The sequence below is a fragment of the Pongo abelii genome, chromosome 5, assembly GCF_028885655.2.
Source record: "Pongo abelii isolate AG06213 chromosome 5, NHGRI_mPonAbe1-v2.0_pri, whole genome shotgun sequence".
Taxonomy (NCBI): Eukaryota; Metazoa; Chordata; class Mammalia; order Primates; family Hominidae; genus Pongo; species Pongo abelii.
The window spans coordinates 89,027,485-89,049,545 of NC_071990.2; the positions used below are offsets into that span (position 1 = coordinate 89,027,485).

General features: G+C 38.8%; 1 pseudogene; it reads right to left on the bottom strand.

Moving 5' to 3' along the window:
- LOC100438730 (actin, clone 302-like) overlaps positions 1 to 20,989 on the bottom strand; it is a 38,039-nt pseudogene extending 17,050 nt beyond the window's left edge.
- Positions 20,990 to 22,061: the final 1,072 nt, after the last annotated feature.

Sequence of the window (22,061 nt, forward strand, 5' to 3'; positions counted from 1 at the left end):
ACAAATAAAATAAAAAACAGGACGATCAGTAATTTAAACGAAACATCATTTTTATCTTCAAAAAGATAAGGAAGAATTTTGGTAATCAATTGGTAATCAGTTTGGACAATGACATACTGAAGTCATGTCCAAATTGATGTATAAAATAGACAAATTTATGACAAGAAGTCATAAAGATGAACATAAAAATATTAAATATGAAAAAATTAATAGATAAAATTAGAAAGACAATAGATGAGCTAAATAGCATTATGATTACAATTGGTGCCAAATGATCAGACTGAAGAACTAACCCTAGAAGACAGCAGAGAGAGATGCAAAATGGATTGTTTTTTAAGTTAAAGAGATATAGAAGATAGAAGTAGAAATACCAATAGCCAATTTAAAGAAGTCTCAAAAGGAAGAACGATAAAGAAAAACACAAACAAGAGGGAGAAAATAGACAGTGATAAACCTGTCAGAAACAAAGATGGAAATCTCAAATTGGAAGTTTCCATAGAATTTCAAACAGGATAAAGATATACCCATAACTAGCCTCGTTACAATAAAATTTTGTACTCTCACTTTAGAGTTAAGTTTAGTAATACCTAAAAGCTTCCAGAAAGAGTAGATCACTTCTTTTTTTTTTCCAGAAGATAATAATTCTTAACAATTTAATGTGTTAGCATCCTGTTTTTCATTTACACATAACAAAAATGAAACGATTGCAGATACAATTTTGTACATCATTTCATTCACCTAATATGATATAATATCATGTCCTCATGCCTTTAATTATTTCATAAACACCATTTTAATGCCCTCAGAGCACCTCATCATGGAGTATCAAATTTTATTTAATCATTTTTAAAATTTGGGTGTTTTATATTACTGTCCATTGTTACTATTACACTTCTAAAAGAACAAGAATTAGATGGATACCTGACTTCTGGACAGCAACAGTGAATATGAAAAGACAATGAACAAATATTTTAAAAATATTAATGAGAAAGAACTTTGAACCTAGAATTAATATTTAGCCTGACTATCATTTAAATGCAAGAATAAATAAAAAAGTTATCAGGCATATCAGGCATAAAGCTTCAAACATTGCTACATAAAAACTTTCTTCAAAAACATTCCTTTTTTTTTTCTGTCACCCAGGGCCATGATCTCAACTCACTGCAACCTCCACCTCCCGGGTTCAAGTGATTCTCATGCCTCAGCCTCCTGAGTAGCTGGGATTACCGGTGCCTGCCACCATGCCCAGCTAACTTTTGTATTTTTATTAGGGACAGGGTTTCACCATGTTGGCCAGGCTAGAACTCCTAACCTGAGGTGATCCATCTGCCTTGGGATCCCAAAGTGCTGGGATAACAGGCGTGAGCCACCATGCCCATCCTGAAAATACTCTTGAAGAACTACATGAATAAGAAAAGAAATAAATAAAAAAAGATGCTATAAGAGATATGGGGCTCAAAGGGATCAAGTAACTTAGAAAATATATTGTCTAAAACAGAAAGGATCAAATCAGAAAAATAAAAAATAAAACACAAATGAACAAAAAAAGAAAAGAAAAAGAATGTGCATAACCCAGAACTTGCATTTTACTTGATAACATCTGGGAATTGGGGTTGATGGAGAAGCCAAAGAAGATGATAATGTGCTAAAGCACTTATCCTGCTTGGGGACAGAGATATGATTGATTGATAGATAGATAGGTAGATAGACAGATAGATAAATAGATAGATTGAATGATACAATTAAAAAATTAAGATAAATCTTAAGTAGGCACAAATGTCAGAATGACAAAATGAAATGTATAAACTTTCAGCCCAAAAGAACGAAAGCAGAACTATCCAATGGCAGGCTTCAGGAATGGAGAAAATAATAACATATAGTAAATATAAAATATGAAGAAAATTCATAAGAAATAAACATTATAATTATAATTAAATAAACAAATATGTTAAGCTCATTCTGAAACAGTGACTCTCAGATTGGATTTAAAAATAAAATCCAGTAATACACTGTCTATAAGAGATGTACTTTTATAAAAAGAACATAGAAAAGTTGAAAAGGATGTGAAAGATATACCTAGCAATTATGAAAGCTAGCAAGTTTCGTATGTGATGAAATAGAATTCAAGAGAAATATAAACCATAAGGAACAAAAAGAAACATCATCTTGACACAAAAAACAATATGTCGTGGGAGGTAATGAAATTGAGATAAGAAATATAGCTAAGTTACAAAATTCGGATATAAAAGGAAGGGAAAGGCTGGATGGTAGCTGATGAGAGAAATGGGAGTGTGGAGCGTATTTTTAGTATATACTAGTATAGTTCTTGAGAAGGTGGTAGGACCTGAGATGCAGAACATAGGAGGAGAGACAACAGTCCCACAGTAAAAGGAAAGAGGGAAAGACGAGGCACATGCAGGTGGGCCTACAGATTTCATGGTGGAACAACGACGCCCTTCTGTTCTGTTGACCCAGGGTGGGACCTTACATGGTTTTCAGCCCTGTATTTAGTTTGCAGACAGATGAAACTGTTACCAGAAAGTGGTCGAGATCCAGACCCCAAGAGAGGGTTCTTGGATCTTGCACAAGAAATAATTCAGGGCCAGTCCATAAAGTGAAAGCAAGTTTATTAAGAAAGTAAAGGAATAAAAGTAAACCCCGAGGGCTGCTGGTTTCCCATTTTTATGGTTAGTTCTTGATTATATGCTAAACAAGGGGTGGATTATTCATGCCTCCCCTCTGTAGACCATATAGGGTAACTTCCCGATGTTGCTGTGGCATTTGTAAACTGTCATGGCACTGGTGGGAGTGTAGCAGTGAGGACGACCAGAGGTCACTCTTGTGGCCATCTTGGTTTTTGTGGGTTTTGGCTGCCTTCTTTACTACAGCCTGTTTTATCAGCAAGGTCTTTATGACCTGTATCTTGTGATATCCTCCTATCTCATCCTATGACTTAGAATGCCTTAACCATCTGGGAATGCAACCCAGTATGTCTCAGCCTCATTTTACCTAGCCCCTATTCAAGATGGAGTTGCTCTGGTTCAAACGCCTCTGACAAAACTTGTGTCATCTTTCACACATCTAAGATTTTGAAAGACGATCTCTATGAGTCTAAACTACTCCTGCACTGAACAACAAGCAAAAGAAAAAACAAAATTTCACATTCCACAACCAAAATGCTTATCACATCTCAATAAGCACACAAAGCTTGATTTTTATTTCTTATTTGTATAATATGTACATTTTTTCATAATGCTCGTCTCTCTGATATGTTTAAAGACATAAAAACTAAGTGTATAAAATTCAGGCTAAGTTAAGAAGTATAAAGTATATACAATTCAGATTTCCAATCCAGTTTTCAAATCCCAGAGATGCAGCTAAGCTTTGAAAGTTTAGATACGCATCTGAACTAAGCCTTTGAAACTTCTGTTGTTTGCCATCTCTGATGGAAACGTCTGCTTCAGGAATGTGCCTTTATTACACTGAGAATGAAAACCATCAGTTATAGTAAGTGGCCTGATGTCTTCATGAGGGACTTTAAAATACATGAAAGAAAATCTTGCCCACTGAACCACAGTAATGGTGTATCCAGTACCAGTGCACAACAAGGGTCAGAGAAAGGGAAAGCTTGAGTCTGGCTTCTCTGGTCTAAGAAAATAATGGAGACTTTTTTTTTTTCCTGGAAACAAAAAACTGGTGCAACATGTGCCTCGAGAAGAGAACAAAGGTTGCTATTTTTTTCTTAATGACAGCTCTGGGTTCTGAAATTGAGCACAGCAGGTAGGAAGAGCGTGTATAGATTTCAAAAGATATCTAAATGTTACACAGCCACTTTCCTTATGAACGAGCAGCACCAAATGTGTTAGCAGTTTTCTTTATTTTTTTTTTTAACCAAAAACAAGACATTCTGACAAACAAAACAAAACAAAACAAAAAAAAAACCGCCTGCTATTCTTGCCTCTCTCTGCCTTGACTTTACTGTCAGGAAGGAGAGATTTGTCCATGATGGAAGTTGGGGCCTGTGAAGGGCTAACCTGTCCATTCTGATGACTTCCCACTTTCAATTAATTCCCAGCCTCAGGTGATGCCTCTCTCTTCTCCTCTCTTTGTTTTTATAATTGTCATTACTGTTTGCTAAATGTCTCCCTGTGTGCTCTTTACTTCAATACACTGTTTCAGGACCATTATGGATTCCTCTACTCCAGGACATTTCACAAATAAATCATGGAGATTGAGAAGTCTGTCTCCCATGCCTGATGCTATTTTATGCATTTACAAGAAACTCTAAAGGGAGATTTTTTTTTTTTTAAAGCATTGATCGAATGTGCAAAGTATAACAAAAAGATAGGTAATATTTTTAAAAGATATTTGTGACAAGGCAATTTGATCAGCCTAAATTAAAGATTAGATGTAGGAAAAAAAAGGAATTTGTAAAAGTAGGTACAGAATAATTCAAGGAGGATGTGAAAGTCTCAATTACTGCTTGATATTAAAAACCAGAGGCTAGACCCCAGCCGTGCATCAAAAGACTGTATTGATAGCTGAGGAAAAAACAAAGATGAATATTCAATGTGATGTCATTATGATTGGAAATGTAAATGTGTCTCCAAAAGGCATAATTCCAGTCATTAGGCATCTAAGAAAAGATCCTTTCCTTGATTTATTTATGGCTAAATTCACAGACAGATGACAAGTTTTGTAGGATGGAAGAAACATGTCAAATTCTTTGCCAAAAGACTTAGAGGGGAGGGGTTGTGAGTGGTAAAGGAATGAAACCCTTCAAGGTTAGGATAATAAAGCAAATCATTCTGTTGCGGAAATACATAAAAGGAGGTTTCTAAATGAGGATGGATTAATTTTGCCCCCAGTAGATGAAATTAGATCATGAAAACTTCTGTTTAGATAAGAGTGAGGTGAGTAACAATGAAAATATGAGGAAATAGAAAGAAGTAGAATGAAGTAGCTACTAAAATCACTGAAATAGAGGAATGAAAAGGACCAGTCATTTCTACCACAGCTTGATAGCCACATTTGTGCAATGGTCTCTTGCTATTACAGTTAGCATCACTCCCTCACCCATCCCCAAAAAGAGTAGGAGGGAAATCTGAACATTCAAGACATTTTTACAATCCCTGACAATTTTATGACCTTTGCATGCACAGCGTTACTTATTTTTCTCTGCATTACGTTGAGAAACTCTGGTCATGTTCAGTTGAATTTCTAACCTGAAGTCTGTGTCCTCAGAATTGTGGAGATCATTATTCTGGGCTGGCTGTCTTTGGCTGTGTTGGTATTATCTACATCTAAAAACCAAATTGGCATGGAAGCGGGAATAGAAAGAATGAGAAAAGAGGAGGCGAGAGGGTGGCTCAACAGTTGAGACAGGTTTTCGAGAGTAAACCTCAAAAGGGCTTCTGGCCAGCAGGGTCAGGAGCAAACTTCTCTTACAGCCTGAGGCTTTTTTAAAGGGCCCAGTGGGGAACTGTGCTTTGAAGCAAGATTCTATTAGGGAGGGATTGGAGAAGTGCTGGCTGTTCTGTTAGGGCCATTATGCTCTGTTGAAGCTATGGGCAGGGGTGACATTCGGGGTTCTGGCCAGGTGGCCAAATAGAAACTCAAAGCTTAAGATGGTGGGGTGTTGTGAAGATGGCGGCACTCTTGTCCTATCAGTTTGAAATGGTTCACAGTGGAAAAGCAAAGGGGCGAGGGTTATGCGATCTCTATATAACCATCTAGCATAATTTGGCCTCCTGTATGTTACCCTATTTTCTTCTTTGTCTGTGAGCTTTCTCAGATGAGGTGGACAGGTGGTATATTGGGAGACAGGCCGAAACGAATGGAAAAAAAAGTGCATAGTACTTCAGTGGAAGGTGAAAAAGATGAGACCAAAGTGGATCCGATTCCCAGCCTCCCAGAGATCGTATTGGCAGCACCTGTTTGTTTTTAAATCAATTTTCTTCTTATTTCTTCCTCAATAAGACTGCTGAATGTTTTCACTTTAGTGTTTAAGTGAAAAAAATAGCACGTGGTTTATCTGGTGCCTTACCTTAATGAAAAAATACTGCCTTTAATATTTCCTCTGTGTTAACTGACTGGCTTAGCTCTTGATGTGATGAAAACAGATTATCCAAAGACCCATTCCACTAAAAGCAGATTCTGTTGATGGCGCGTCCATCCTAATGATTCAGGAGCTCAGTTTGCCTCCAGCAGAGAAACACCCAAAACAAGAAGGAAAAAAAAGATAGCGGGAATGAGAATACAATTGTGGTTGCTACTTAATGGTTGAGATTTCTTATAACACTATCACAGGAAAACTGCTTGCCAGGGTTATGACAGTAATATCAAGATTTAGCTTAAGACTAAAAAATTACAATAATTTCTCTTCTTCCCTCCTGTTACTCCAACCTAGGAAGCCAGCTAAGTAAACACTATCATTGTAAAGCAGATGGAATCTTTCCAAGGAGAGAAAAGCTATAGAGATGACTAAAAATAATAATAATAAATCAAGAGGCAGGCACCACCCAAGTGCAGGGCTGTAGTTTCAGCAGAGGAAACATTTGCTTATTATACTCATGGAACTAAAGATGCCTTGTGCTCACAGGCTGGCCTTTGGTATCCTATCTGAACATGATGCAATTATAAACTGTGCATAAAACTGTGATTATGACCCTAAAAATGGGTCTATCTTCCTAATATCACCCATCAATTGTACAATGCCAGAAATCTCTCCAGTAACTGGTCTTGTTTAGCACTGAATTATTTTTCTGTGATTCACTTGACACTTGCAGTAGTTTCCCAGGGCTGCCATCACAAAGTACCACAAACCGATGGCTTCAACAACAGAAATTTATTGTCTCAAAGTTCTGGAAGCTAGAAGTCTCAGCTGAAGGTGTCACCAGGGTTGGTTCCTTCCGACGACTGTGAGGGAGACTCTGTTTCATGCTTCTCCTAGCATCTGGTGGTTTGCTGGAAGTCTTTGCCATTCTTTGGCTTGTAGTTGCATCCCTCTAGTCTGTGCATTCGTCTTCTTATGGCATTCTGCCTGTATCTTTTCTTATAGTTCTCCCTCAATGCATGTCTCTGGGTTGAAATTTCCCCTTTTTCTAAAAACTCATATTGGGTTAGTGCCAACCCTATCTTATTTTAATTTGATTAACTCTGTAAAGACCCTAATTCCAAATAAGGGTCACATTCTGAGGTTCTGGGGGTTAGTGCTTCAATGAATCTTTTTGTAAGACACAATTCAACCCAAGACATAACCTAAACTAGTTGGTGATAATTCAGCTGTTTTTTTTTTTTTTTCCAGCTGTCCTCAAATGAGAGTCACTATCTGTCCCTAAAATAAGAATACTTGTCAAAACTTCTGATGTAAAGCTGTTCTCTCAAATGACTCCAAATCCTTCCAGAATAGAGCTGTACCTCTTCTGGACCTAAGCAGCAGGGGTGACAAAGTGATATTTAATTCCATGTTTTCTTTTGGGGGTTTTATTAGGGTTCCAGGGCTTCTAGTGATTTGCTTCTGCTGACAATCAAGAGGGTGTTGAATCCACTGCGCCAGCTGTTGATGGCTCCCAAAATGTGTAGTACAGCCGTGGAGAACCCGCTTCTCCCACCGGCAATGCCACCTGTACCAGATGACTGTTCACTGGCCTTTCTCTTGAGGTTGGAGAAAACCTCATTGTTGAGGGAGTTTGCCCCAATGGTATCAGCTCTTAGAGATCTTAAACGATAGCCCCCTTATTTTAGCTTGCTGTCCCTGCTACTGGGACTACCAGAAACATTTCCCAAGATTGGGGCTAGAGATAGTTGAAGGTATCATTTGCTGTGTCACCTCACCTGATATTATAAATGTAATGCAATGTATATCGTGAACTTGAAAGCACACATATTATAAGTGGCCTGATAAGCCATATCTGGGGGCTTGAACTTACAAGGGAAGAAGATGACATCCCAAGTTTTAAAAATGATTGCATGATAGCATGGTGAAAAAGTTGTGTGTCCACCACAAAGTCACTGCTTAGGCATCAGATGTAGTTAGTCATCTGTTTACTACTGCACATAACCCTCCCGTACTTGGGCCATGTTCAGAAGCCAGAACATTCATGGATTTGATATGCATGAAGATCTTTGGCTTCCACAAGCGTGCCTCACCTGGGTAGCAAATTTCTCATGTGTGTCCCAAGGCCATAGATTGAAGTTTTTCTTTTCTCTTTACCCACCAACGCTCAGCCACAGTAAAAACACCACTGTGGAGACTTTTATCAAATAATTCAAGGATTTAAGAAAAGGGAAATCATGTAACTAGGAAACAGACTACTGAAAGGATTATTTGTGGGGTCATGAATATGTATTTCATTGACCCCTTACCTGTCTGTGATAGTAATGTGTAACTGGAATTCACTCAACCCAATGGCAACAAGTGCACTCTGCAGGCATGTGGAGGTGCATGCTCAGTGGTTTGGAAAGCTTAGTAATAAAAGTCAAATGGTCTTCCTTATAATTGTGGGAAGAAAGTGCTATTTCTTGAGAAAAATGGCAATTTTCACTTCTATTTTTCATGAGTCAGATGTCTGTATCATGTGGGTTTAAAAAATACCTAGAGAGAAGTAATAAAAAATAATATTACTAAGAGAAGAAAGCATATTTCAGTGTTGACTTTTAAATCTATATTGCAACACATACATTTTGTTTTTATTATAAACATAAGGCCATTATTTCTGGCAAAAGGAACAGAATGCTAACTATTTGTGATAAGACTGAAAGCAAATAAGAAGGACTCCATTGTATTACCATTCAGTGAAAATTGGTTGCTTCTCCAGAATGACATAAAGAACTTTTTCTGTGGTCAGTTAGAAAGTAACTTGAAATTGGCAAAACATATAAAACAGCTCTCAAGTTGAATAGCAGGAGGTTGAAAGTTGAGTTTGTACACCACTCATATAATACTTACGGCAAAACATATAAAACAGCTCTCAAGTTGAATAGCAGGAGGTTGAAAGTTGAGTTTGTACACCACTCATATAATACTTACGGAAAAAATTCAGTAAGTACAAAAAAATACCTTTGTCTCAGTGGTAATGAAAGCAGAAGAAGTCATGCAAGGCAATAAAATATAAAAGACTGTGCTGGGGAGAATTACAGGAAAGAGTCTCTGGAACCACGGTTTTTTCAACAGATTCATTCTGATACTTCCCTAAGGCTGCAGAAATCTACCTATTGTCCATGTCACTCCTGAACACAGAGGCTGAACAATAGTTACCAAAACTTCCTTCTCCTAGAAAAGAGGGAGCTATAGTAGCATTATTGTTTGTTCCTGTTGCAGGAGAAAAGACATGATAACAGGGAGGCCTGCATGTGACTGGGTGATAACAGGAAAAGCTGTCTCTCCAGAGGAAGAGCTTGCCCATTGCTTATTATTGACAAAATGAAGAGTGGCCAAGATGTGGGTCATTCCTGGGGAAAGGTAAAGTGTTGGAAGCCTGGTGTGGTGACTGAAGATCAGAAATTCTGAGAGCTAGGTCAGGCTCCATTATTACCAGCCCTGTGACCTTGGGCAAGTCACACTGGGGTCTGAGTCTTGGTTTCCTTCTCTATAATATGAGCATAAACCACTAGACTAGAAGTATTGGTGATATTGGGGTGATGCAGATTTGCAGGGACACACACACATAAATGACAGTGTCAAAATGGGAGCAGAAACCATTTTATGACTAGCTGAACTAGTGCCTGTACCCTGTAGTAATCTGGACTACTGCTTGTTGCTTAAGTTCAGGTAAGCTTAATGGATCTTCTCCTTCTGCTTGAAATCCAACTCTTACTGCCAGCCAGTCCCTGGAGACCAGAGCATTCAGAGTTCACACACACAGAAAAGAAAGCTAGAGAAATGCCAGCCCACTCTCCCAATCCAGACACTGGGCAAGCTTGCCACACAAGGCTGGATGCAACAGGTCAAAGACAGAGGATTCATGTAATGCACATGTCTTTTAAAACACGGTTATCCTGATCGCCAGTAAGCACAGTCCAGTCAGAATGGAATTTGGAGACAGAGGCAGGAGATGGAGGGGTAGGAGGTTTCCCTGCTACCAACTGATTTCAAAGGTCTATGGTGGTAATCAGGTCAGACAGTGAGGTGAAATCCCTTTTGTGAACTGTAAAGTTCTCTAGAGATATCATAGGTTATACTGTTATTATTAGAGTGAGGCAGAAGAGAGATTTTGCTAATGAATCACCACAACAAATCACTATGGCAGAAACATGCTTGAAATGTCTTTGAGCCTCCTACTTTTAGGAATGCCAATCCAGTCTTAGTGGCGAGCCTTTAGAAAACATTGGGTTTTCAATCCTATTCAACAAACCAGAAGTAGGAGGTGATTACTTTAAAGCCCAGCTTCCCACATTGACATTGATACTGGTATTAACTCTGACATGTAAAATTAGAGTGCTGTGGTTCAGGGACCTGCCTCTGTGCCTTGCCTGCGTGAACTCAAAGGCAAGCTAATGTGATAAACCAATAGAGAGACACCATTTGCAGAAAAGAGTAAGTTATTAGTTCTTTGGGTACTTTACTCTGAGGAGCAATTCCAATTTACTATTCAAGTTTAGAGGTGTTCAAATTTAATATTTGAATACTAAATTCCCAGTTTCTCCCCTCTCTTTGTTCTCCCTTTCCTTTGTTATCAAAGAGACTTCAAGAATTAGAACCAACCCAAATCCTGAGCAATACAGAAGTAGGTGAGCATATTGCACTGCATCCATTCAACTGGGCACTGTGCAACCAAAGGTGAGCTGTTTGTGATGCTACAGACTAAATGAGAACAGTATCTTATAAAGTGGTAAGCAGGGTTTGATTTTCCGATAGCTTTCTGGAAAAAAACCTAAAAGTATACGTCTACACACAAATTATCTATGAATACAAAATATTTATTTCCTTCTTTTCACTTTCCTCCATGTTCTATATTTTATAAAAATATATAGAATATGTTATCCTCAAAAATAAGTGTTAATTTTTTTATTCATTAAAGCATAGCTTCAATTCTAAGGTATATCTTGGGAAATGTGACACCTCAAAACCATCATGTTTTTCAGATTAATATAGAAAATATATAGTCAGTACCTATAAAGTAGGCCTACTTGTTAAGGATAGGGTCAGAAGAGTGGCCATGAGGTGTGAGGTCCTTCTGGAGAAGCCTGAGAGCAGCCTGACTTGAACGCTGTCAGCATGGCTCCAGTGAGAAGTAATGAGGTCCTCAAGTAAGAGTCTCCCTGTGCTCCAAGAAGCATGCATTGTGGAAATAATTCATTATCTCACCTAACAGCCAGTCCAGAAAGCAGGATCCGCATGACTGGTTGATTCTGTCAAGAACACAGGGTCATCCCATGTCTGAACTCTGCCATCCCCTGTGCTTGTAGCAAGCTGGCTGCAGTACCTCCAGCCACTCTATCCAGAAGTGACACCCTCAGAGAAGAACAGACTATCTGACTCTGTGGTTCTGTAATGAGAAAGACTTTCTCAGAGGCTCTCCAATGGGCTTTCCCTCTTGCCTTGTTGGCTGGATTGGGCCACCTGACTATTCTATGTCACTGGAAAGGGCACTTGGATAACCCTTAGACCATTCTCACCAGCACCAGGATAGGCAGCTGCCCTGGAGGCATTGTTCAGCTACATGGGAGACTGGAGAATGCCTAAACAAAAACAGGGTCCTTTAAGAACGATGAAGAGGCAATTGATTCTAGGTGGGTAACCAAAAGTCTCTAGCACACTCCACTGAACATGAACTATTTAGATTCTTATGGCAAGTGGGTAAGATTCTCCTTTATTGGTCTGACTTCTTCCCTGAGCAGTCATCAGAGACTGTATCTCTTGACCAAACGTTGTGACTCCTCTCAAAACAGTCATTTTCCCACCACTCTCTTCTACTGGGTTCCAGAAACTACTCTCTGCTCTTATTTCTCAGGTCTGTGGATGGCTTCAGCAGTTTCTAACCCCATGGCATTGCCCCATCTCTTTCCATACAGCCAGCCCACAGCTTTATAAATTATTAAACACTCCTTAAATTATTCTGATTTAAGGCTATGTAATAATTTCCTGTTAGAAAGCTGATACTGTGCCCATTCATACCGCTCACTTGTACTACAGCTATCTACCACAGGGAAAACTATAGACATCAATAGCCTTCCAGACTGTTTTTCTTACCTTTACACATCTATATATGTGTATACATATACATGTACACACGTATATGTATATATGTAAACATGTAATTGTTTTGATTTTAATAAATTATCATGTTTTATATATATATATAGTTCTGTTATTTGCCTTTTTACTCCTACTCTGTTAGTAAATATTTTCATGTCAATGTGTTTTGGTTTATCTTACTCTTTATAGTGGCTAAATATTATTTGTGAATATGAATTACCATAATTCATTAACTGCTTATCGGTAAATATTTAGCTTTATTTATAATTTATTATTATACAAAAAAGTCACAATATACATCCTTACACATACATCTTTATGCATATGTGTAAATATTTCTTTAAGAGGAAAAATTCCTAGAAATGGAATTGTTGGGTCCAAGGGCATTGCTTTCAAATTTTTACTGAAACCAGCAAATTGCCTTCCAAAAGAGTGTCACTGATTTCCACTCTCACCAACATGGAAGAGTGGAAGAGTGGGCCAGTTTCTTTATTCTTGCTTACATTATTCATCTTTTTCAATTTGGGCATTCTAGTGGGTGAAAAATATCTCGTTGTTTTGATGCACATTTTCCTGATTACTATTGTGGTTGGGCATCTTTTCATATGTTTATTGGCCTTTTGGATTTTTTCTTCTGGGAATTGGCTCTTCAGATCTTCTGTGTATTTTTTCTATTGGTTTGTTTGTCTTTTCTTTTTGATATAAAGGAGTTTTTGTATGTCTTATACATTAATCTTTTGCTTATTAAATATGTTGCAAATATTTTCTCCTAGTGTGTCACTTATCTTTTAATATTATTTATGTTATTTTCTGGCATACAGAATTTACCGATTTTGTAAAGTAAAATCAGTACCTTTTTTCTCTCTCTTTCTAACCCCAAGTAAAATTAAAAAAAAAAAAAAATTAAAGAGGTAAAGTCTCCTAATCCTCTTGTGTGTGTTTTTTTTAAATTAGCATAATTTAAAATTGACTGTTTTCCTTGGTATACAGTGCTATGAATTTTCATAAATGTGTAGATTTGCATACCCATCACTTCATTCAGGATAAGGAAAAGCTTCATCACCCCAAAAATATCCTTGTGCTATTCCTATTTAGTTACATTTTTCCCTAACCCCAAACCCGTGGCACCTCTGATCTGTTCATTACTATTTTTGTATCTTTTCCAGAATTTCATTTAAATGAACTCATTGAGTATATAACTTTTCGAGATTGATTCTTTTACTGGGCATAATGTCTTTGAAATTAATTTAAGACATTGCATGTATTGATAACTCTTTCATTTTCATTGCTGAGCAATATTCCATTGTGTGGATATAGTTACAGTATTCATTCACTGAAGGTCATTTGGGTTGCTTCCAGTTTTTGTTGATTATGAATAGAATGATTATAAATATTCATGCACAGGTTGTGTGAAAATAAACAGACATTTTTAATTTTGACATAATCCAATCTATCAGTTTTTTTCTTTTATGGATTGTGCTTTTATTGCCATCTCCAAGAACTCTTTACTTAACCCCTGCTTAAAATGATTTTCTCCTATGTTTTCTACCTAAGGTTTATAATTTTGACTTTTACACTTAAATCTATGAACCATTTCGAGTTAACTTTTGCTGTAAGTTGTGAAGTTTGGCTCAAGTTTTATGTATTTTGCACATGGATGTTCAATATTTCTGTTTTGTTGAAAAGACTGTCTTTGTTTCACTGGATTGCCTTGACCATTTATCCAAATCAATTGGCCATAATTGTTGGATCTCTTTTTTTATTTTCTCCTGTTTATCTATGTGTTTATCTTTTCACCAATACCACACTGTCTTGATTAGCATAGCTTTATAGCAAATCTTAAAATTAGGTAGTGTGATTCCTCCAATTTCATTTTTTTTCCAAAATTGTTTGACTTTTCTAGTTACTTTGACTTTACCTACAAATTTTAGTGTGACAGGGTCTCACTCTGTTGCCCAGGCTGGAGTGCAGTGATGTGATCTCAGTTCACTGCAACCTCTGCCTCTTGGGTTCAAGTGATTCTCCTGCCTCAGCCTCTCAAATAGCTGGGATTACAGCCATACGCCACCATGCCTGGCTAATTTTTGTATTTTAACCCTCATCATGTTGGCCAGGGTGGTCTCAAACTCCTGACCTCAAGTGATTCATCTACCTCGGCCTCCCAAAGTGTTGGGATTACAGGCGTGAGCCACCATGCCCAGCCTGCACCCCTATATCTTAACTGACTTCTGTCTATTGGTTCTATTGATTATTGAGAAAGGAGTACTTGAGTTTCAAAATATAATTGTGGATTTGTTTATTCTTCTTTCAGTTCTGTTGTTTTTGTTTCATCTGCTTTACAACACTGATGCCAAATGTAATCATATTTAGGATCATTATGTCTTCTTATTAAATTGACTATTGTTTCATTACATTATTTCCCTCTTTATGTCTGGAATATTTATTTGCCAAATATTAATATATCCACTACAACTTTTTTATCAGTGTTTGCATGATTATTTTTTAACCTTTTCACCATATATTATTATATTTTTGCATAACACTATTACAAACATATTTCTTATCTACCTACATCATATATCCAAAGTGTGTTTCTTGTAGCCAGCATATAGATGGGTCACATTTTAAAAAATTCATTCTGATAATCTGTCTTTTAATTGATGTGTTCATACCATGTGCATTTAATTTAATTATTGATTTCCTTGTATTTTGAACTACCATTTTATTATGCATTTTTTGTGTCCTCAGTATTTCATTCGTCTGTTTCCCCCTTTCTACCTTCTGTGGGGTTATTTGAACACGTTTCTTATTCCATTTAATTTATCTATTAACTATATTTTTTGTATCTTTGTTATGAAGTAAATGTTTGTGTCTGCCAAAATTCATATGTAGAAACCCTATCCTCCACTGTGGTGGTATTGGGAGGAAATTACCTTTGAGAGGTAATTAGGAGTAGATGAAGTCAGAAGGGTGAAGCCCTCAGATGGGATTAGTGTCCTCATAAAAATCATGAGAGAGCATCCTTCCTCTTTCACCTCTACACCATACTATGAGAAGTCAGCAGCCTGCAACCTGGAAAAGGGCCCTCACCAAAATTTGGCCATGATGGCACCCTAATCTCAAACTTCTAGTCTCCAGAACTGTGAGAAATGAAATTCTGTCATTTATAAGCCACCCAGTGTATTGTGTCTTATTATAGTAGCCCAAACTAGGACAATAGCTTTTTTAGTGGTTACTCTACAATATACACACTTGACTTTTTACAATCTACTTAGAATTAGTGATTTACCACTTCAAATGGAAGGTGGAAATCTTACCATTTTATAGGTCCCTCCTCCATTTTATGTTGTACTTTATAAATTATACTTACATATGTTGAAAACATCATCTTATAATAAATGTTCAAACGTTTTTATGTACATTTACTTATTTATCAACCTTATAATCAGTTTGTCTGTGTCCTTAAAACATTCATCTGGGGTTTGATCGGAATTTCAATAAAGTTATAAATATTTGGGGGAGAATGACCACTGCTAAATAAAATGCCTGGCATCTAGTAAATAATTATTGGGTGAATGAGAAATTTGTACTATTGAGAGTTCCCATAGTGGAAGATGTTATGCCTTTCTATTTACTTACATATTTTAAGTTTTCTTTTAAAAAATATTTAGTCTAGTCTTATGTCATGGTAATTAATCTACACATGAGTGGTTTCAATTGAGCCAACCATAATGACACTGTGACTCCCTTGACCATAACTGATTTGTTCAGGGATGCACACTTAACTCAAGCTGTGACAATCATAGCTCTTATAAGAACTTGAAAATTCAAGAAAAGAGAGAAATAGTTGTAGTTTCTCTGAGGTGCTGGATGCAGTAAGATGTAGGGCTCTGCTACTGAGGGCAGTCATGGCTCTGTTTCATAGACAGGAAGAAGCAGAGAGCCAGCTAGCCCCTTCTGTCATGTGAGAACACGTGAGAAGGGACCTCTACAAACCAGAAAGTGGGGCTGTCACCTGACATTGAATCTGCTGATGTCTTGATCTTGGACTCCCCAGCCTCTAGAACAGTGAGAAATAAATTTCTATTGTTTATAAGCTACCCAGTTTATGGTATTTTGCGATAGCAGCCTAAACAGACTAAGACACTTGCTCTTCCTGCAGTTAACAGGGTGACAAAATTGTCCTTTTTTGCTATGTTTATCAAGCTGGATTTTTGTCATTTAAAACCCAAAAAAGATCTAACTATCATAAATGTCCCTAATGATTCAAAGAGGATTATCTGTAGGCTGCCAAGTAAATATTACTAGAGACACTACTTTCATGAATAGATAATGATTATTATTATTATAATCAACTCAGTATTGCTATGTAAATGATAGCTTTTAAAGTATTTAAGGTACTTGAAAACTAGTTTCGAAAGTTGTTTAAACATTTTCCGTGCAATCTTGCCCAACTTAATTAGCCTAGTAAATTATAGTTAATATGAGTCCATCAAAGATAAACTTCAGGCTAGCCTCTGTCAAATTACCTAAAATTATGTATTAATTAAGTAGTAAATTTTTTCAGGTGCTAGAATAAGCTACCATAATTAGAAACCAGAGATTTTCTAGAATATGAAAAGTCTTACAAGCATTTCAATAGTAACAGATCAGACTGCCAAATGACTTACTAGTGATACCATCATTACAGCAATGTCATTACTCTAAATAAAATGCTAAGAAAACCTTTAGCAGTTAATGCTTTAGGATGGCAAAGAAGAGCCCAGTGAATTACCTGTAATAATATATGAATGTTCATTAGCCCCTTTTGCTCAAATCTACATAACTAGGTCTTGTTATTTTCTCCTAAAATATCTTCCTCATCTTAAATCCACATTCACTCAGACTCTGAAGCCAACCCTATTCTTGCTCTAGTTTAAGGGGAATTTAAAAGCCCCTCACCAGCAGAATCATGGTTTATGGTTAAGTCAGCTTTAAGGTTATTCTTGCCCTAATCTTGTTTCTTATTTGAGGCTCAGCTCTCTACCTGTCAAGGGTCCAGTAAAGTTCCATGGCCCTTGAGGATGAGGAACCCGCCTAATCCCATAGGTCTTGGATCCAGAGCCTTGTCCCTGAACCCTGGTAGTTGCATCTGGGCCCTATTGTTATGGGACCTTTGGGATGTCGCTTTTCTGGCCTGAAACCTCTGGCCTGTGGTGCCTTTGCCCAAGTTTTGCTCAGGCCCATTGGGCTCATTCTGCCCACTTGGCCTGGCAGGCTGTACTCAGCTTACACTACTGGCCTAGATCGCATGCCTGCAAAGGGTGAATCAGTCATGGAGTGGTGAGGGGTGTGTGAGTGAGCATGGGATCCAGCCACTGCACAGTCAGACACACTGGCTGCTGCAGCTGGGTGGGCCAGCATGAGCGCCAGCTATTTGCCAGGCTGTGAGGGTGTGGATGGACCAGGCACACCACAAGCAGCTTCCCTCGGTGGCACCAGGGAACACAGTGGAACCCGAAAGCTTGGAAATGCCAGGCACCGCACACCTCCAAAGAGAGAGTCACAGCCCTGGCTCAGGGAGCTCCCAGGTCTGGGCTCCCCAGGGGGCTGCAGCTCTTCTCTCCTTCTCTTCGCCCACAACATGGTGAGCAAGGGGCATATTTAAGCCCTGTTTGTGTTACAGCTCTTTTAGCTCCACCATTCAGTGAGTTCCGAGTTCTTGTCCTGCAACCAGGAAGAGTGAGGTAGGCAGATAAATGGAAGATGAAGAGGAGCTTCTTCTACCCACAGTGGGTAGCTCCTTTACACAGCCAGAGTGTCGCAACAAGTGTTCAGCATCTAGCACAGAGGAGATCTGGAGTTGGAAGCTCCTCTCTGCAGGCAGGTTGTCCTGTTGTCTTCCCAGCTCTCCGCAGAAAGGAGGCCGTGGAGTGGGTCTACAGGTAGGCTGTCTTGTCACCTCCCAGCTCCTAGCAGAGAGGAGGCCCTGGAGTGGATTGCTCCTCTCTGCTGCCAGTTGTCCCCATGTCTCTTGCTATCAGCAGAAAGTGTTGCTCCTCTCTGCAGCTGGTCATCCCATTGTCTCCTCAGCTCTGGCTGAGCCTGGGGTTTTTATGGGCCTCAGAGGGGAGGGAGTGTGAAAGGATTGGGCCATGGGAAAGGCACCGGGAAAGGCACCACAAGTTCCCACTCTGGTCTGTGAGACTGCAACCCGGCCCCCAGCCTTCAGGCCCTCCATGGCCTGAAGGTGGGACCTAATGGGAACCCACCCTCTTCCACCCAGGAGTCTGTCTGCCTCCTGCTGCTATTCATGGTGCCCCGGGCTCTGCCTGATGTTCTGAGATCTGAGTGGGCTCAGAGAGCAGGGAGAAGCCAGGCAGCAGGAGGAGGCACTTCCAAGCTTGCCAGGTCAGGGGGGCCTTCCTGGACCTCCTAGAGTGAAGGGATCTCTGAGTCTGCCGCTGCAGTTTCAGCAGCTGCAGCTGTACCTGGAGTAGGGGTGGGGCTCCTACCTGCTCCATGGAGCAGGAGGCCTGGGTCTGCAGCCACAATTTTGGTGGCTCAGCAGCACCCCAGGAGCTCCCACCCCAACTCATAAGGGGCAGGGCTCCCACTTGTCCCCAGCTCCACAGAGCATGCAGTCCCAGCCTCACCTCCCTGCTGCATTTAACAAATTCCATTAAAATTGTTTACCCAGCTGGCTTACCTGCTAGACTGTGAGCCCCTTGAATTCAGGCACAGAATTCTATTCATCTTACATTCTAAGTGCTTATGAATACTTCTGAACCTTCATAGATAGTCAGTCAATGTGTATAATAGTAAAGCTGAGGTACAATAATACTTAAAAAATTTCTCTACTAAACAATATATTACCATCCCCAGTTACTCAGAAGACCTGAGAGACACTTTGTTGATTAGTAATCTTGTACCACAAAATTCTCTCCCTCTACTAAGCGCCATGATATGCAGGAAAAAGTAACAAGACCCCACTATTTTACTCCATCTAAATTTGTCTTGAATATTCAGAATGATGCCAATATTCTTCAGGCCACAGTAGTACCAGACTCAAGGACAATACTGAATTCTTCCAACCTACTTCAGTGCATGTCTTTGATCTTTGGCTCTAGAGCATTCAGCAATTTTCATAATGAATTATGGCATCCTGGGTATTACAGTGATAATGATAAAATAGTCATGCTAAAATAACAACCATTAAAAAATATAGGAATGTATGGTATAAAAGTTAAGATCACATGATCTAGAGTCACACTTGTGATTAAATCCTGGATCTGGCTGTGTAATGTTAGGCTAATACTCACTAAAGTTCCATAATGGTGAGTTTTGTCCTCTTACTATGAGGACATGATTAAATGATTTAAAGTGTCAAGCATAATGTCAGGCACATAGAAAGTACTTATAAAAAAAGTATTTGCTTATCATTATTAGCTATTATCAGCTTGTAGGAGAAGCAACATCTCTTTTTTTCTTGTAATTTATTAATCAAAAACTGTTTATTGAACACCTTATTATGTGTGAAACACTGAACTAATTATTTTGGGGAATATGAAGCTGTAAAATGCAGTGTCTGTGGACTAAAGTTTGTAATTCAAAGGAGGGATAAGTCATGGACCAAAAACTGACCCAATGACAGAAAATACGAAGTGACCCGGGAGAAGCATATACAAAATACTTTGAGAGTTTAGTGGATGGAGGGGGAACACACAGGTCTCAGAGAGGAGGAGCCCTGGGCATCCATGCTGCACATTCTTGCACATTCCTGCTCAGTGCAATGATGTGCACATAAAAGGTGTCCCATAAATGCCTGGTTTTCTGTCCCTTACCCGCAATGTTCTGAACTGGTAAAAAGTAGCTGCTCTTAAAAAAAATGCTAATCTGAGTAATTTAAGGGATGTTTTTTGCTTCTACTATTTATGATTCTACCACAGTGATATTTAATTGTATGGGATTCTTTAAGAACGTGTAAAGGGATCCTTGCAAGTCTGCCTAATAGATAGATACTCATTAATTCAGCCAAGCTAAAAGAGCTGTAAATGAAACTGACAAATGTTATTATCCCACTTGCTATATTTTTCTTTTTAAAATCAGCAGAATATAGTTTGAGGCTCTCTAAACTTCTGACACTGCGCTGGGAGCCAAAAGGCCACAGATAAATTAATGTGGAATGGTGCTGAGTCCATTTCTCTTTCATCTTTAATATGTAGTAAAAGCCACAGGAATATCCAGTCCAGAGGTTTGAAATCAGTAGCCTTGATGTCCCTTAAAAGGCATCAGATGTAATTACCCTCACCCCTATCCTCCCCTTCCTTTTATGTAGGCAAAAGTGAGGAAGTGCCTGGGTCAGTAGAGGAGAGTTAGCTTCCTGCACTATGTCCTTTGGAGAGAGGTGAATCTTCTCCGCCTGTAAGGGTGGGAAGAGAGGTTCTTCCCAGAGGTTTATGCTCTGGGGAATGAGGAACAAGGCTGACTATTTTGGTGATTGATGCCAAGATTATAAAATCTGCATTGAGTTTATATCCAATCAGAGTTTATAGATGACTATGTATCAAGTTTTGAGGGCTTTAGAGCCAACCTTGAAATCCTTAAATGCCAGGGCCTCGAATGACACCATTCAACATTTATTCTTTTGAGTTCTGCATATCTTGTCTTTGTAATTCTCCTTTTAAACACAAATGGCTTCGGGAGACAAAACGTTGCTGAATACTGTTACACTTTAGCAAGAATTGGTTTGTCAATATCCCTCTCACCATCATCATCATCATTATCATCATCATCGTCATTCACAGCCATCGCTTATTGAGTGCCTGTTTTATTCCAGGCATGCCATTTCTGGGATAGAAGTGGTAAATACACAGAAGCTTAAACACAAATTTAAAATCATTCGTAGCAGTTATACATGGGGAAGACGATTTTAAATTATTTAGCAAAATTCTTCAAGTCAAGTAGGTTGTTTTTCTCTGGTCAACTTCTAAGTGTCCAGTTCCTTACATTAGCACAAAATAGCTTATATTTGGGGTTGAAATGTACATTGTGCTTGTGCTTTTGTTTAAATGTAAGTGTGCCCATTATTCTGGGAATTCAAGATTACTTCTAAACAAAATGATAGCACTGCACTCTCTGAAAGTCTCTATTGGATGGGAAACTGTCTGGGTTCTAAACAACCTTCTTTTTTATTTGTATAAATTTATGGGGTGCAAGTGCAATTTTGTTTCAGGCATAGATTGCATAGTGGTTAAGTCAGAGCTTTGAGGCATCCATCTCTCAAATAACATATATTGTACCCATTAAATAATTTCTCACCTTCCACCCACCTCCACCCCCTAACAAGCTTTTTCTGGATGCCAACCGGCTCACCACTCCACCATGGCAGGGAAGAGCACAATGTCTTTGAAACTGATACAACCTCTACTCAGACTTGGGCATCCATGCTGCACATTCCTGGATTCCTGGCTGGGCGAGGTCAGGGTGGGAAGAGAAAGATGGGAGATGTTCACACTCTCCCAGGAAGAGCAAGTATTACAAATGGAGGATTATTTGGTTCTCTCTCAATCTCTCTCTCGCTCTCTCTCTCTCTCTCTCCCCCCGAACCCTCTCTCCCCCTCTGTGTGTGTGTGTGCATGTGTGGAAAATATATATATTCTTATCAAGAGATATATGCTAAGGTGCAATTTTCTGCTTTTGTCACAGATCCTTGTGCAAAAATCTTAATTAGACTGCTACTTTACAGAGTCACAGCTGGACTATCCAGGCCCACCACAGGGTGTCTGCTGGTGTTACTGGCTGTCTTGGCACTGAGGTCCCCATCTAAGCTGCTTCCCATGTGCACCAGAGACTCTGCCTTTTCTGTGATTGTATGATGATA